Source organism: Protopterus annectens, chromosome 5.part1 (genome assembly GCF_019279795.1).
Source record: "Protopterus annectens isolate FY-2018-M chromosome 5.part1, PAN1.0, whole genome shotgun sequence".
Lineage (NCBI taxonomy): Eukaryota > Metazoa > Chordata > Ceratodontiformes > Protopteridae > Protopterus > Protopterus annectens.
Window position 1 is genome coordinate 480,724,121 of NC_056736.1, and position 19,068 is coordinate 480,743,188.

A 19,068-nucleotide genomic window follows, 5' to 3' on the forward strand; every position below is an offset into this window, starting at 1 on the left:
GCTGGTCCTACCAGCAGCTACTTGATTGTTTTGGCTGTGCAGTGCATGTAAGCTACAGGGACGTGCATGTACACTTTGAAACCTGGATGGGACTCCCTAGGCAGTAGCATCTGCATAGCTGATGACCATCATAAGGAAGGTGTTTTAACTGAAAAACTCATGAGGGAGAATCAGTGGGCTAATAGTCTCTCCCCCATCAAGAAAAGGATAAACCATGGGATTGTCTCCTTGGCTACAGAATGGTTTAATGAGCTGTTTGCCACGTCAAAAAGGGAAAAGGTCTTGATATTGTGCTGGTTATAATATAGAGTGTAAGTTAATTAAAAAACATCTTTCATCAGCAACACATTCTTCTTATGTTTATGTTTGTGATGTCAAAAGCAGCAAAAAAAGAATAGGTAGCAGTTTGCAAACATGATTTTTTTATCAGTTTCAGGGTATTTAATTTCCCCAATTATAATCATTATGCATATTAAGAAAGCAATTGTTTTATTTTATACAGTAACAACATGGCTAGATCTGAAACTGCTAACAAACTTAATATACTGTTTTTTAAAGAATGGTTTCAGATACATTTTTGTTTTAAATTTTGTTTTTCTAATTTTATGGTAACATGAAGAACAGGAATAAAAATTTTCCATTTTCATTCTTAACCCAGCAGCACTGTGAAGATTTAATGGCATGCTGTGGGATATGCAGTATATAAGTGGAGTCTGTGAATCAGTCTGAAGTCTGCAAAGTGTGGCAAACTTGTTCATAGCTCATTGGTCTTGCCTACAAGCCATGCTGCTAACAGAATTAATTATTCATTCAAGTACAGCAGGAGTATTATGTATTTCTCCTGTCTTGTATGTAGACTCCTCAAAACACCTCATTATGTAGCAACTAGATAACCATGGGTCCAAAGGCAATAATGTCAAACTGTCAGCTAAATTGAAATTCTAATGACATGGTCAGCATTTGATAGCTCACATGAAAGTCTGCTTTTTTTATGTGGGCATGTATTCAGTTCTGTGACAATGCTGGTCTTGAGGAAATTATGCACTGCTTAAGACCCACAGCCTTAGTGACCATTACTAGTTATCTTTCAACCCCCTTTAATTAAGATTCAATCATAATGAACTCAGTATGATTTACTTTTCTTTATTGATTCGTTTATGGCAGTATCAGTATATTTGCAATAGTTCTCAAAGATATTTGGTTTAATGATTTGCATACGATCCTATTATTAAAACATTTCATATGTGTGAAATATCAGGATCTTGAACCCATTCAATGGAATGCTTCAGAACTAAAATGTTAAAACATCGTTGTCTTAACAGTACATCTGTCTTGAAAATGTGTTCTATAAGTAATTCGCAGAGCCCATCATTTCCTGTGTGAAATTAAAATGTGATGTTGTCAGAAAGCCGCAACAAAAAACATAAGGTTTTTGAAATGAATGACTCTGGCAAGATCTTAAAAAACCTTCTGCTGAAATAAAGAGTTGTAGTAAAAATAATGATATATGTATAAAATGGTTAACAAATGTCTGATGCATGCTTCATAGTGTAATGATTTTCCCCCATTAAAATCCATATTGATATAACGAGATTTTAGGATAGACTACCATGTCATAGTTACTCTGAAATGCCAGAAATACTGACCCGCCTTTTATCCTTTGTAAGCTTTACACCAAAATGTTTACTATGAAGAGCTTTGCTTGCTGTAGCTCTATACTGTTTGTAACTAGCTGTAAGGCGAATGGTATTCAAAGAAAATGAGGTTTACAAAAGTAAGTCACTCCTTCCAAATTTTCATCTAAATTTCTGTATGGGATTGTATGCTAAGATTCATGTAATAGTTCTCTAAACATCTACATAATTAGTGAAGATGCTAGAACCAGTTCTCAGGCAGTAAGTGGATGTATGCAGACATAGTGTGATAAACACACCAAAGCTGACATTTAGGACAAATAAAGCTAACTGTAGATTTCTAAAAGGAACTCAACATATATTCTGTGAAATGTAGCAACTGTATTTTAAAACCAGAAATAAACTTCCATCTTTATGGGAGAAGTGTGATACCAAAGCAGTGGATAACAGAGTTTTCTGCCCCTCCCCAAAATATGTGAATGTGTGTGCGTGCATAATAGGTTCATAGATTAGTACTAGGCTAACTGCCCTTGTGGGCCATTTTCAGCCTAGCCAATTACCCCATGTGAGAATCAAACCCTGCACCTTATGTTTGTAAGGTAAACACCTTAACCATCATGCCAACCTCCCATCGAGCACCAGTAAGCGCATGCATGTGTGTGGATGTGTGTGTAAAGAGAGAGTTAACTATTTATGCATTGAAACATTGACAACAGTTCATTACACTGTACATTTTCTTTTAATCAGTTTCTTGATTTTTTTTTCAATAACATTGCAATACAGTCCATACGTAGAGAGCAGGTTGGAAAGATAGAGCACTGTGTTTCAAGGGAGAACTATACTGAAACATTTACCATAGCAAAAGGCTGACTTGAAATAAAGTGAGACAAAGGCAGTAATTGTTGAAGATGTTTTTTTCTCACTCCTCTGTTAGCACCTTTGTACCTATTGCCTTTTGTTTCTTAATAACCACTGCAATATTGTGTTAATATTACTTATTTTTCTTCCTAGGTCCTCCTTTTAATCTACTTTTCCCTGAATCCCCCCCAAGCCAATCATGAACTACTGGCCTGCAGTGCTCTTTAACAGAACCAGGCAATCTCAGGATCAGTGTTATTTTCAAAATATACAGAAAGTATGTTTTATCCACTGGATAAAATTGTTAATTGATAATCCTTGATTAATTTCTATTTTTTTTAACTAATGCACCCCACCACGGACATTATCTTGCCCCCCCCCCCAATCCTATACTTCCTAACAGCAGTCTCCCTTTGTATGCTGTTAAACTATTTGAAAACCCTCCTGTTTTTCTATTATTACTAAACCCTTTCTCCTATAAATTCTGGTCTTTCTAAATCCCACACACTCCTGGTAGAAGTGGTTTATTTTATTTTCATAAGAAAGTTATGCAAAACAAGTAAGACCAAAGTACCTACTGCTTTTCCTGAAATTTTCAGGATGTTAGCTGCCCCCCCCCCCCCATTCTGTACTTCCTAACAGCAGTCTCCCTTATATGCTGTTTTTTTACTACTACTAAACCCTTTCTCTTATAAATTTTGGTCTTCCTAAATCGCACATACTCCTTAGTAAAAGTGGTTTATTTTATTCTAATAAGAAAGGTATGCAAAACAGGCAAGTCCAGAGTACCTACTGCATTTCCTGATTGTTTCTGTAGACTTGCAAATTTGTGAAATCAGGGCCAGCCCTTTTCATCAAACAATTGGCTGACTATCCACCACTTTTCTGGTCTATTCTGTCCTCCCCTTCCCCCACAAGACCAATTACAGCCTAACCTAGAATTCTTAAGCTACAGGAGCCATTTTTAAAATCCCCGTGGTGTAGCTGCTTGTCCCGTCAGGTGGAATGTCCATACCTAAGGTAATTTTTCACAAACGTAAGGTTCTTTTTTACGAACACCTCTCAGTCCCCATATTGTTTCTGTTATGCTAGCTCTACAACTTAAAGAGTAAAATAACTCACTTAAACTGAAAAGAAAAACAAGCATTACTATATGCCTGATTAAGAAGTGTAGTGTGCTCCTAACTCAGTACCTTAATTCTGTGTAGAGCATGCCATTGTTATTATTCTATAACTCCACAACAGTTCTGCATTCCTCCACACCAGTTTAAGGCAGCTGATAGCTTTCTGTGCACTGCATGCACACTGGGAAGTCGCACTTGCCCACTCCTTTCACCCTCACTGCACTCAGGCTCAGTCCACTCCCCTACCCTACCCCCATTCCCACCCATCCCACATCACTTTCATTATCCTAGCCAAACCACACCCCCAACACAATCTCAACCTATCACTGTCATCCACATCACAAGTCACTAACTAATCAACTCCTCCCACCTCGTAATTGTATATTATCATTCTAACCCATATCTATTCCTTTCCAAGCTTCTCAAAGCCTCAACTACATCATTTTCTCATCACCTCACTATTCATACCACCACCCCCTCCTCCACTAACCCCCTCTTCTAAAACCCAATATCCAGAATTGTTTCTCTTAAACATAATATTTATCCCATTACTAATAACTGCTCTCTTCCCAACAACACAGAACAACTCTCCCATAATCTACTTAAAATCCCCCCCTACCCTTTAGCAAACCTACCTCTGTCTGACCTCTCTCACTTTGACATAGCACCCCATATCTACAACTCCAGAAGTATTGAAATATTCCCATATAGATACCTCCACCATGCTAACTCCTTATTAATACCACTAAAACAACTACCTATACCTCCCAAAGATTTATTCCAAGTACAAGTAAAAAATATAATCTTCATTGATTTGGAAACATGCACCCTGACACTGGCCCTACTCTCACCCAACAAAACACAGTCATCACAAACAACTAAACAACTTTCCCAAACCACCAATAAATCAAACCTCACTTCTACCATCCAAAATATCCAAAAAGAATTCTGACATCCTCCTATAAATATAAATCTCAGAAGTCTCTTAAACAAAATTCATGAACTCCACTCCACCCTATCACTATACACTTGTGGCATTTTTGTGTTAACTGAAACCTAGGTTAAACACCACATCAACAATAACGAAGTCATTCCCCCTGGCTACAACATCCTCAGACAAGACAGAACAACAAAACAAGGTGGAGAAGTAGCAATTCTATATAAAGACACTCTTAAATTCTAAAAACTTCAGCAAGCGTATCATCTTACTAGCTGCATACATACTACCAAATAACAACCCCTTCACAAGAGAAAAAACTTCACTCATGAGATTCAGCCACAATTAGCCAAGAGACTATGCTAGTTGGTGATTTCAATACTGATTGGCAAACATACTCATCAGATAAGCCCTCAAATCATATCAACCTAGATGGTTTCACTGAATTGATTCATTCACCCACTAGAATTGACAAAACCAGCAACAAACAATCCATTCTTGACTGGACTCTAACAAATCTTCTCTAATCCACCTACCTTACAGCTTAAGTGACCACCTACTAACCTTATTTCTAAGACAATGTAGCTCACCCACAAACCATAAACATATAAACAAATATGCATTACAAAAAATTTCTCCATAGACACCTTTAAACAAATACTATTAAGTTGTAACTGGTCCCCATTAAAATACCTCCCACTAGATGCAGCAGTCAATTATTTCAATAACATATTTATTGATGTCCTAAACACACATGCCCACATAAGACACATAAGAACAAAAACTATAACTGCCTATGGCTCTTTAAAGAAACCCAACAGTTACTAAAACAAAGAGACAAACTCTGATATCAACATATAACCAACAAATCAAAACCTTCCCTAGACACTTATCACCACCTAAGAAATGTCTGCAAATAGCACATCAGAGCTGATAAAAACTGTACTATACAAGCATTCAGTCATAGGATCATATGATTATAGGAAATTACTAGGCTATTGGACCTGAGGCCCTTATAAATCTAGCCAAGAGTTTAGCTCATGTTTAGACAAGTCAGCACCCAAAATTCCTATCCAGCAGGGACACAGGTGGAATCCCAGGGATGTAGTTCCTGTTTCCCATCCAGTTATCCAGGTTGTACTTAAAAAGGGATAATGAGGTACTCTGCTTGACATGGAGAGGGAATCTATTCCACAGATGGGGGAGTCTGTGGGACACAAATCTGTCCTGCCAACAAATCCTATTGATGTCATAGACCAGATTGAGGTCATGCATGTGGGATACTTGAGTGGAGCTTGACTTGCAGATATGCAGCAGTCCCATCAAGACGGGGTCTAAGATTGCTTTGTATGGCAGACAGAGGTCATCTTTGAGGAGTCTGTATGAAAATGAGTAGTGGGACAGGGCTTCTAGCCTATCTGTGTAGGGTAGATGTTTGAGGCCCTGGATTCTCCTGGTGAAGAACCTCTGTGGTCTCTGTAGCTGCTGGTTATGCTTTGCGAGGTGCATGCCAAAGGGGGCACTGTACTCAATAATTGGCCTTATAAAGGAAGAAAGCAGGGATGTTATGACCTCCTTGTCCCTGGATGAGATACCTTTACTTATGAGGTGAGCCATGTTGAAAGATTTCCATACAATGGAAGCAACATGGTGGTCAAAATCCCTCACAACTGATTGCATCTTAGGACGTTGTTATTAATGTGATAATATGTGGGGATGTCACTCTCCCCAAAAGAGATGATGATGCATTTTTTGGCATTCGGCTTAAGGCCAAGTTTCTAGCACCCAGCTTGCAGTCATCTACAAACTTTGTCAGCCATAGCCCACTGGTTTTGACCTGCATCTCAGATTAGTACATCCCAAATAACAGAGGCCCCAAGACTAAACCCTGGGGTATGCCACTCAGTATGGGTCTACGGCTTGAGGTGGCTTCCACTATTTTGATTAGGTGGGTTCTATCAGTGAGCCAGTTTGCTACCCATCTGGTAACGTATGGATTGATGCCTAGTTGAGAGAGTTTATGTATTATGCCCAAGTGGGAAATAGTGTTGATGGCTTTGGCCAGGTCAAGTTTGGCAGTGTGCACCATCTTCCCTTCATCTATGGCTTTGGTGACTCTCTCAAAGATGTCAACCAGATTTAACAGACATGACCTCCTGTTGACCAAGCCAAACTTTGTGGGGTCAAGTGTTTGGAGATTGCCAATGTCCCTGTTAATGAGGTCCATGATAACCCATTCCATGGCCTTGCAGATCAGGCTAGTTAGGTTGATGGGTCTATAATTTCCCAGATCGGTGGACATTCCACCTTTGTGTAAAGGGATGACAGTGGCTGTCCTACACTCGGCTGGGACAAAGCCGATATTCAGGCTTTGGTTGAACAGGGTGCCTAATAGTGCTGCAGGTTCATACCTGAGTTCATGTAGGATGCATCCATGGATATTATTGGGTCCCATGGAGGCTGTATTTTTTGCCTTTGAGAGGGCAGTGATGACCTGTTCAATCATGATAAGGGAAGGGGGTCAGGTACTGGAGATGCCTTGAATTGTTGATGGGGGAACAGACGGGCAATGCTTTTTCTGAATCTGTCAGTCAGTAGGTTGGCTATATGTACACCATTTGTGTATGTGGTGTCCTTGACCACCAGTTCTGAACAGATCTGGGTACTTCTTTTGAGATTACAGACATATGTGAAGAAGGCCTAATGATTGTTTCTAGTAGATGTTGCCAATTTGGACTCAAAGTTGACATTAGAGGATTTCACTAGTGCTCTTATTTGCTTATTCAGGCTAAGGAGAGATTGCTTCCAATTGGGCACCTGCTCCTTCTTGGTCCTGGACAGCAATTTTTCCTTTTGTTATATAGTTTCTTAATTGTATTCCTGATTCCATGCATCTGTATAAATGCTTGTATAGTACTTTGGTGTAGATTTGGACATTGATGCCAGTTCCTATAGAGGGGGAGGGGGCTGTGAAGCTGTTTATACCATCCGTCAGGAGGCTATAATCAGCTTTGCAGAGTTTGTTTGTTTGACCCTAGCTGGGGGGGGGGGGTGGCAGGGGACATGGTGACTTTGAAAGTGAGCTCTTAATGGTCGGATCTTACCAGGGAAGATGGTACTGTAGGGGTGCTGCAGTGGTTACTCATGTTGGTTAATACCAAGTCCAAGATATTATCTCCTCTTGTGGGGTATGGACTAGCTATTCCAAGCATTTGCAATGATAAAATCGAGGAATCTCTAGGCATTTGTGTTCTGGCATGAGTATTTTTTCCAGTCTATTGTTGGGTAGTTAAAGTTGCCCAGGATAAAGGGTTGAATCTTGATAGATTCACAGAGGTCTAGATAGGTGGAGTGGGCATCATGAGTCAAATTTGGAGGCCTATAGCTAGCTATGATTTGAATAGGGGTCTTGTCAATGGTTAACAGCACCTGGAGTGTCTCCTGTGTGTCATACTGTCTGACCAGCCTGGAGGTGTGTGTACCTTTAATATACATTAAAACTGCACCTCCTTTGGCTTTGCTACCCAGAGTTTGGGGTCTGAGTGTATGATAGGATGAGTAACCTGGTAAGGCTGGCGTGCTCTTCGCAGCTTTGAACCAGGTTTCTGTGACTGCACAAATGTCAGCATCTTCCAGGGTTAAGAATGCTTTCAATGAGTGTAGTTTCATGTTTAGATTCCTAACGTTTAGCAGCATGACCATTAATTTGCGTTTTGTTGAAATTTTTATGTTGTTAGTATCGACCTCATGACTTTCCTAAAAAACTCACTATGGGGAAGGCAAGGGCCTTTGTCAGAAGTCAGAAGCCCATGTGGGACAGATGCAGGCCATCTTTAGCAAACCACTGTGGTCTGTGGATCATATCTTCCCAGGCTGTCAGGTACTGGATCCCAATGGAATGACACCAGAAACTTAGTCAATTGTTAAAGTCAGTAACCAGAAAAGGAAAAGTGCCCAAACTAGTACTCAAAACCAAAAATACAAGCACTTGGACAGCCGTTGATCCGAAAAAAGTTTATTAAAACACAGCAAACAAGAATACTTAATGCTGGAGAATCAAACAGTACATTTTTGTCCACAACTTTCTCAGAATACAAACCAACCAACAATTCATACCTTAAATAAGGTTGCCAATTACATTAATTGCATGCAATTAATCCCATAAGAAACCAATTAACATTGTTTAGTGACATTTGAATACATATAGTGTTGTAAAAATTTATACTATGTATGCAGTATGCTTTGTGTATAAACATGAATAAAGCAAGTGCAACATAAGAAGTAATAAAATGCTATCTGCTACTAAATCAAATAAGTACATAGCATCCACAAGTCTGCAAACATATTCAAATACCAATAAGCATATAAAAATATAAAATTAATATAAATGTGCATAAACAAATGAAAGCAGGTCTGTCATGACAATCTGATGGGCACCTTAAAACATTAATGTATGCTTAAAACCATAAAATCCTAGGTAATAAATATATTTGTAAGAATATAAATGTAAATATAAATATATAAATAAATAAATATATACTAACAATTATATATAATGCAGTATAAATGGTTTGGAAACCTTTTAAGAGAAATATATGGAAAACATCCTTAAATAAACATAAAGTGTGATAAGGCATAGAATCTATAATCTGGCAGCCCGTAACTTTAAAACTGGTGCCAGGGATATCATATAATTTAAACCGGGCCATTTATTGGCTTCTAAAACCAACTGCCAATAAACCTCATGGTATCCCAATTGTGTTTCCTATGGCCCCCCTCTGGCATCCTTCTGGACCACCTCTATAACAAAGAATTTAAATGTTCTGTGTCCACTAACCTCCCTGTGTTTAAATAAAGCATTCTTTGCATTTCCCTTTTTAATGTCATATAGGTGTTCATAAATCCTACGCCTTAAACACCTCTCAGTTTTCCCCAAATAAGAACATTCACAGTTCTCACATATCACAAGGTATGCTACCCCTTTTGTTCCACAATTACTATAAACTGTTGCTAAAATGTTTTTATTATGACAGGTAATATACACCTCTGATTTGTTGAGTATGTGGGGACTGTGGACACCCTCCACATTTATAGGTTCCTGTTCTTTTAACTTTCCTTTCACTTCCACCATTACTTTCTAAAATATTTTTTATGTTTCTTCCTTTCCTGTAAACAAATTTTATAGGTATATCAAAATGGAGGCCCAAGTCGGATAGGACACTAAATCTCCCCCATTCATCCTTGAGGGATTCAATTGTTAATGTCAATCATTTTCTGTTTGTATTGAGACATAATTCTGGGTGACAGTAGAATGCTGCTTAAGGCTAGGGAATACCTGCATGAGGCATATATTCAATTAGCTCAATCAAGTCTCTCTTCATATAGTCCAGCGAGGTACGTCTCAAGTCATTCATGCCAATATGGACTATGACAGAGTCATAACAGTACCTGTTGTTAAGAGACTTGAGTGTATGTGTGATATGATTGATTCTGGCACCTGATAAACAACTAACTGTGATGTTCTCCTTATCTAGCCTGGTGAGAGGCACATCTGTGTGTCTCACAAAGGAGTCTTCTATGACTAATATGTTGGGTTTATGGTTTGGCCTTTGTGGTTACAAGACACAGGTGAGGGGACTATGTGTGCTATGTGTTGTGGAGGGTTGTGGAGTTTGTGTGTGTTTTTGCCTCTGAGGTATCCAATTTTGGGTTTGGTTTGTTGTGTTGTGTAGTTGTGGGTGGTGTTTGAGGTGTAGTGATTGTGTTGAAATCCTTCTCAGTTACAGATATACTGGCTTGTGAGGGACAGAGCATCAATACAACCCACAAAAATCTTGGGCCTCCATCAATGGGGCTTATCAATCCAGGTCTCACCCCTACCCCATTCCAAATATCAAACTCAGAAGAAAGCATAGCATCCCACTTTAACTCATCATAAACTTCATCCTCTCACTCATTAAAAACAAAAATAGCATACAACAAATCACCCTCTCTACTATCACCAATTCACCTATCTCTCTCTCTGTTAAACCCATTCAAACAAGTACAATAAAGAAATTGCTAAGCCAACTGAAACTCACAACCCTTGCCGCTGACACACTGCCAAATGACTACCTCAAATTAGCAGCCAATATCATCTGCTACCAAGTTTCAATACTGATCAATAGAGCTACCACCAGAAGATATGTACCTAAAATCTGGAAAACCTCCTACATAATCCCCTCCACAAAGGAGGCTCCTCACTAGAACTATCTAACTATAGGTCAATATGTATACTATCTCCTCTTTCTAAAATCTTAGAAGAGTGCATCCACTCTCAATGGATGCAATACCTACTATCTAATAAGCTCCTTTCCCAGGCACAACATGGATTTTGACCAGGCCATAGTACCACCACTGCACTGATGAAATTTACCAATACTGTCAACCAACTAAAAAACAATGGCCAAATGGTTGCTTCAATATTTCTTGACATGTCAAAGGCATTTGACACAGTGTCCCTTGAACACATCCTACATGAACTTGCATCACTTGATATATTTAGAAACACTCTTATTTGGTTCTAAAATTACTGATCTGATTGCTATCAATAAGTCAAATGGCAAGATTGCCTCTCCACTTCCCATTACAGCAGGTGTTCCACAAGGCTCAATTCTTGGGCCACTGCTCTTCACAGTTCTGACCAATAACTTACACAAAGCTACTAACCTTGCTTCCATCATACAGTATGCAGATGACTCCATTGTCATCTGCACCACACCTGCCCTAAAACAACTACAAAATGTTGTGTCTTTCGGCATTTCCCTGTTAGGGGTTGCCACAGTGGAACTCCGGTCCGCTAATGATTGGTAGTTGATTTTTACGTGCAGAGTTACCAGAGCTGACGCACAACCTTCAACGAAGGTACGCCCATTCACGCATGTCTCCACGCAGAAGACGCTCTAGGTGAGAATCGAACCGGACAGTGTCTTACTGTGAGGCGACAATGCTACCGCAGCACCACCACCGCCTAGCGCACCACCACTGCCTAGCTACAAAATAATACTCAAAAATATTTTACTGACATTGAGTCTTTCTTAGAAAAAATACCAGCTCATCCTTAATCCAAACAAAACCAAACTGATGCTGTTCCTTAACCAGTGCTACAAAACAAACTCCCCCAGCTATGACTTTACAATGACCTAATCCGATCATATTCTAATCTAGCCCACCTCAGAAACCAAGCTACTAGGTATCATTTTAGATGATGTTAAAATTTGACAAACATATATCACATACCATCAAACAGGCCCACATTAAATTAGGTTCCCTTTAAAGAATAAAACCTTTCTTAAACTCTTCCAGAGAAGCTATTGCCAGGACCCACCTACTATCCACTTTACTCTATGCCTCCCCTATATTTACTAACCTCAAAAAAATCAGACTTAAGCAAACTTGAATCATGCTACCATAAGATAGCCAGATTTGCTGCTAACTTGCTCCACAGAACCCATCATTATCTTGATCTGAAACAACTCAAATGGCTAGAGTTTACCAACCTACTAACCCTAAACCATCTTACCATAGCCCATTCCATAGTTTACCTACCCAACAAATGTCCATCCCTACAGGACCTAGTACAAACCCACCTCAGTAGCAGGACTCTATGATCCTCAAAAAAATTACTAATTAAAGTTACAAAATCCAACAGCAGCTTTGGAGACTCACTATATTCTAACTATGTAACTAAATCATGGACCTCCACCCCCCAGAACATACTAAACACAGCAAACCTAATGCACTTCAAAAACTGCTGAAGTCCCACCTAAATGACAGCTGGTTATGATCCTGCTCTTCATCAGGCAGAACACATTTCTTCCCTCCTCGCCCTCTTTTTTCCTACTCTCCACTTTCAATATATCTCTATTTGCTTACTCTTCTCATGTGATTGTAAGTATAACAGCATTAAGCATAATTTACAGTACCAGACAGGTATCTCTGAGACACTACTCCACTGAATGATTTCTTGATAGTAAGTGTAACTGTCAAACTATGTGTTACTAAGTGATCCTTTTAGCCTTATTACTAACTTGAACTGTAATATGTTATTAGGTGATTTATTACTATAATTTCTCTAATTGTTTCACTATTGTTTAAAATACCGACTGATATGTTGTTATTATGTGGAGCTTTTCTCCCTGGGCCTCCACCAAAAATAGGCAATTTTGCCTGGTCATACTTTCCCAGTAAACAAATGTTAAATAAATAAATAAATAAATACATAAATAAATAAATATGGAAAGATTAGTATAAGGGTAGTGACTAAAGATAAGGCAGAAAGAAGGTAAATTCAGTTGTTCCTAGTTGCAATAAGTGAACGTCTAGTGTAGGGGCCTTAAAGTGGCTGTGAAGAGAGATATAAGTGGTAGTAGCCTAGGGTAACAGTAAGAGATACTCTAGTCTGGGCTGGTATAGGGACATAGCCAGTGGGTTGTAAGGTATGACTTGAGTTTCTTTTTAACTAGAGAAGCAGAAGAAAGAGATGTGACTGCACTAGGAAGTAAGTTCCAGCTTTTTCCCACAGTGTTAGAGAAAAGGGATTCTCCTGCTTTATTGTTAGTTTTGTGGGTAGTTATGAGTAGTTTGTTTGCAGAGCACAGGTTTTTTTAGATTTTTATATGGGCTGATTAGACTTGTGAGAATTGGTATATAGTCTGGATAATACAGTATTTTGTGGGAAATAACCAATTGGTGAAAAAGAATTTGATTTTGCAATTCTAGCCAACCCAGTTGATTAAGATTTAGGCAGTGGTGGGTTCTAAATGGAGAGCTGGTAGCAAATCTGGCAATATTGTTGTAGGAGATTGCCAGCTTGTTGAGGTTGCTTTTAGATAGGTTTGTATATATATAGGAGAGGCATAAAAGAGTGTTGAGATTAGGTGGGTGTGGGCAATGGCAGATCTGGCATTGGGAGTAAGGAAGGGTTTAATTCTGTAAAGAGAGCCTAATGTTCAGTTAACTGATTTTATTGTGGTATTGATGTGAGTATCATAGTTGAGGTTATGGTCGATTGTCACTCCTAAGAGTTTAGTGTTAGTATCAGGGGATATAACTGTATAATTTTTAGATTTAATAGTAAGTGAAGTGGGGAGGATTTTTGTGTGGGAGTAAACAGTAGTAGTTTAGTCTTTTTAGAGTTAAGGAGGAGACAACGCTGTAAAATCCATTCCTCTACATGCTCAAATACATTTTGGGTAAGGCACTGCAGTTCTGAAGGATCTGTAGCTGAAGATATTAGTGTAGTGTCATCTGCATGTTGTATAGATATAGCATGGGGGATAGTAATAGATAGATTGTTTATAAAGATAGAGAATAGAAGAGGACCCAAAATAGAACCTTGGGGTACACCAAGGGAAACAGGGAGGAGGGAGGATAGAGTATTATCCCAAAGCACTGCCTGTGGCTTGTTGTCTAAGTAGGACTTGAACCACTGTAGGGCTTGAGTATCAAGGGAAAGGGACTTAAGTATATTCAGTAATAGTTGATAGTTGATAGTTAACCATGTTGAATGCTTTTGAAAGATCTATAAAGATAGCAGAAGACAGGGTTTTATTATTATGTTGTTTGTTAATGAGGGCAGAAAATGATAGTAAAGCAGTGGTGGTGCTATGGAAAGGTCGAAAGCAATGTTGAGAGCTAGCTAAAAGGTTATTATGGAGAAGGTGGTATAGAAGTTGCCTGTGAATACATTTTTCCATAATTTTAGCTATGGGAGAGAGTAGGGCAATTGGACGAAAGTTGGAAAGTTCAATTGAGTTACCACCTTTGTGTAGGGGGATTATATGAGAGACTTTCCAGATGGTAGGGATGGTGCCTTCATTAATGGTTCTACTGATTAGGATAGAGATAGAGTAGGCAATAACTTTAGCTGCTATTTGAAGATACTTAGCAGGTAATCAGTCAGCAGAGGGGGGTAGAGATTTTAAGTTTCTGAAGGAGGGTACAGATTAGGGATGTAGGCACAGGTTGGAGTTGGAAAGTGGGTGGTGAGTTATTTGTGGAGGAAGGCAGATTAGAGGATACAGGGGGTAAAGAGTTAGCTAGAGACTGGATAGCTTCAGTAAAGAAGGTGTTGAAGGACTCAACAATTTGTTTGGGAGTGTGTTGTGTACCACCAGATGGGGTAGGTGTTCTAGAATTGCCTTGATGTAGGAGTCTATTGATACCTGACCAGAATTTCTGTGGGCTTTGTTGATTGGATTGTTGAAGGTGAAAGAAAAAAAATTTTTGTCCTGAAGTATTGATGCCTCAGTCGAGTTTCTAAATTGTTTAAATTTTAGATGATCAGATGGGTCTTTGGAGGTACGCCATTTGGCCCAATATTTGTTTCTTAGTAAAATATTTTGCTTAGATTCCTTTGTGAGCCATGGAGCACTTTTGGTACTGTTTCTAAGAGTACGAGAAGGGGCATGGTGGTCGAAGATTTCAAGGAACTTAGTGTTGAAGTATGCCACTGCTTCATCTAGTTGGAGATGTTTTAGGGGTGACCAGTTGCATACATTGAGTTCATTCTGGAAGTGTTCTGGGTTGAAGTGTTTATTGTAACGAGTAGTTCTAAAAGTTATGGGGCTGGGAATATTATTCTTTTGTCGAATTATATAACTGAGAGAGTGATCACTGATGTCAGAAGGGAGGATTCCAGCCATATATGTTGTGGGTAGAGTATTTATTAGGATCCAATGAAGAGTGGTTTCTTTGTTGGTAGGTTTATGTATATGAGTAGATGAGGTGGTTGTTTGGGAGAAGCCATGAAGGTTAATGTGGATAGATGGATTATTGGAGTTACAGGTATTCCAGTCTATATTAAAGTTGCCTAGGAGGATGGTTTCTTGTGGATAGTTAGTAGACAGCCAGCTAAGGAAATTTTCAAGGGAGGTGATGTTATTACCTGGAGGACGATATGAGCATATAATGTAGATGGACTTGCAAGTATTTAGTTGTAGCTTAGTGATAACAATTTCATTATTGATATCACAAGGTGGGTGAGTATCAAGTTGTGTAAATTGGTGGTTTGCTTTGTATAATAAGGCTATGCCCCTGCCCTTTTTGTTAATGCAATCCCTTCTTAAAATACTATACCCTGGAGAGGTAATTTCATTATCTTGGGTTGTTGGTTTTAACCATGTTTCGGTTAGACAAAGAATGTCAAACTCATGTATATCCAGTAGGACATGAAGATCAGTCACTTTATTATTGACACTTCATATATTTAAGTGAGCAATGAAGAGGGAGTTTGGAGGGCTTATAGGAGCATGAATGGAAGAGGGAGAAATTCTTCCTAGGTTAGCAGGACTATTAGTGGTAGGGCCAGGATTAGGATGGATGCCACCATCGAGTAGGAGGTGAAGGTGCCATCTATATGTATGAATTAGAGTAAGTTTCAATATGTTATGTGCTCTTTTGGACTGTTGGTGTTTATAGCTAATGTGGATGACTCTGTGATACTTTGGGAAGAGATAGTTAGTTGTGGATGTGATGTTGCTGTGTTTTAGGGTGCCTGATAGGGATGGTAGGGAAGTGTCTTTTTTGGCATGCTGGAAATTGGAGTAGCTAAGATGTACATAGGCAGTTAGGATATAAGGAAGGAAAAGGAAGGACAGAATTAAGAAGAGGACTAGGGGTCTGAGATTAGTTGATAGGAGAGAAATAGACATTATGCTGAAGAAGATGAGGGAGGAGAGTAAGTAGGTAGGAGTATAAAATGAAGAGGAAGGTGAATAGTAAGATAGAATGTGTTTAGTGTGGGATGGGGTTGGATAGAGAATATATGAAGAAGAAGGAGGAGGGATGTAGTAAGATGCAGTACCTTAATGAGTTGTGGGCTAGGATTGGATGATGGGAAGGTGGCAGTGGCTAGAGAGGTATAAGGCTAGATGCACTGGGGTGGGTCAGATTTGGGGGTAGGGTAGGGGAGCGGAGTGAGCCTGCAGGGCGAATGGAGCGGGAAGAGCCAAGGGAATGATAAAGAAACAATGCTGTGAAAACAATCAGAGAAATGCTGACTGCTAAGGTAAGTGTGGATAGAGAAAGGTTAAGGTGGTAATGGAGTAAAATGGTAGAATAAGGAGGTATGGTGGTTATGTGAGTTATAGAGAAAAAAAGAGGGGTAGAGTGGGACTTCAAAAACCGGTTAGGTAAAAATAGTTTCCTAAGAAATTCAAGTATGACTCAGTAGGTTAAATGTACAAAGATAGTATCAAGAGAAGGGTGCCATCTAGTGGACAAAAGCTATACAAGGACAATAGGTGTTAGAGGGGGGAAAAAGGGGATCTAGGAGGAAGGGAGGGAAGATAATGCAGTCAAGTACAGAGGTTACTGGAGGGAAAGGGATGGAGGTACTGAAGCAGAGAGGAGTATGGCTGCTGGCTATCCTGGTAGGGAAGGGTTCTTTACACCTATAGTTTTAAGGAAATAACTTAGCATAGAGCAAAAACATACTTTCTTGTATCCTTGAGGGGAGAAGTTCAGGGAGAAGTTAGCCTCTATTCCTTAACTTAGGAAGACACAGCAGGTATTATTTTAAATTAAGGATTTGCAGTCATCAGGTGGGGCAAGTTCTCCAACCCTAATTCTGGACAGGCAGATTAACTAGCTGGATACACAAATGAGAGAGGAGACAAAGTAGTAAGGAACACAGAGAGTAAACAGCAGTAGCAAAAATTAGAGTCATAGAAAAAATATGAGACAAATTCACTTAAAAATCATATAAGCAATCAATGTCAGCTCAAACTAAAACTCGATCAATAAACAGCTGTATCAATAAACAACAATAAGAAGCTGTATCTAAAAAGCTAAATCAATTAACAGCTGTAGCAAAAATAAAGGTCATTAGAGAGATAAAATTATAAGAAAAATTGACTTAAAAATTATATAAGCAATCAATGCCATAGAGGTATTTCATAAAATGAGCCTTTAGGTTGTAAATATCCATTAGAACTGCAGTTCAGCAGGAGCTTGTGAACTCAAAAACAGATGCAAAACTTAGGTTAACTGTAGCTAATATTGGTAATAACTGTAAAATGTTATGGGTGGAAGAATAAATGCAAATTAAATGTCTTATATCAAATGTCTACATTATAAGGACTCACACACACAGAACGGGGCAGTACAGGATAGTAAGCAATATACACTTTAGCAAGGTCAGTTAGATTCTTACAAGAAGGTACTGAGAAAGTAATTAACTATGTGGTTGTAGTATCACAGTTTAGGAAATGAGAGGAGATACTATATAATACTTAAATCACAAATATATATGGAGTAAGTGAGGCACCTCCATAAAGTTATAAATAAAGCAGAAAACTCACAAAAACATGAATATCTTCTAGGGCTGATTTGGAGAAAATATCGATTGGGACATGGAGCTGCCCCTATACAACTCTGCAACAGCTCAAGAAACAAATCCAACAGATTACTGTAGCATGTGTAACATTAGCATAGTATCGCTTAAAAAAAAAAAACGGTTTTATGACTAAAAATTAAGTAGGATATCATACAGGCTGTCTTAAAGACACAATGCTAATGAAAGTGAAATATGCTAAAGTGTTTATATGGGACTTCCTGCAGGTAATGAAGTCAGCATTCAAAAGCTCTATGTGTACCACACATAAGCAAGTAGCCATTTACAGCGTATATGTAATCCAGTACGCATAAGGTAGCAAGAACTGAAATACAGTAGTAAAATAATATGCAATTGGTATTAAAGTCGCTAGACACAGGGCAAACTTGGCATTGACTTTTTAAAAAAAAATACCATACTCCAGAGAACAAAATAAGAAGAGCCAATAGATAAGTCAGCAGACATCAGTTCATATACATAACACATGAGTAGGTAGTCGAATATGGCATGAGTAGACCAGCCACTCGTGGTATCAGTTTGAACAGAATAACAGATTGATAACAAATATATCCTAAATGTATTACAGGTGAAATGCAGATAAATGATCTAACAGCAATACAGAGCAATTACTTACAATAATTAAGAACACTGGAGCCCAGGACACACAGCAGCTAAGAGCAGGACAAGAAATTAAAGATGGCGCCTCTAGGGATTGGGTATATTTAACTGGTCGGAAAGTAAGTAAAGGCAGTAAGGGGAAGAGAGTGACAGGGAGGGGTGGTACAGACTAGAATAGACTACAAGATTCACCGAGAGGCACTGGAGGCTAGAGGAGAATATTAATATACTAGTCTAACTGGTAAAGTGGGCAAGATGGGCAGCGTAGTGGAGGAAGAGGAAAAAGAGGAAAAAACAGGGTAGGGGAGGAGATATAGATAGGTAGGGAGAAAAAGAGGAAAAGTGAAGAGCTGTAAGTAGGCACGGATATAGCCAAGGGAATGATAAAGAAACAATCTTGTGAAAACAATCAGAGAAATGCTGACCGCTAAGGTAAGTGTGGATAGAGGAAGGTTAAGGTGGTAATGGAGTAAAATGTCAGAATGAGGAGGTATGGTGGTTATGTGAGTTATAGAGAAAAAA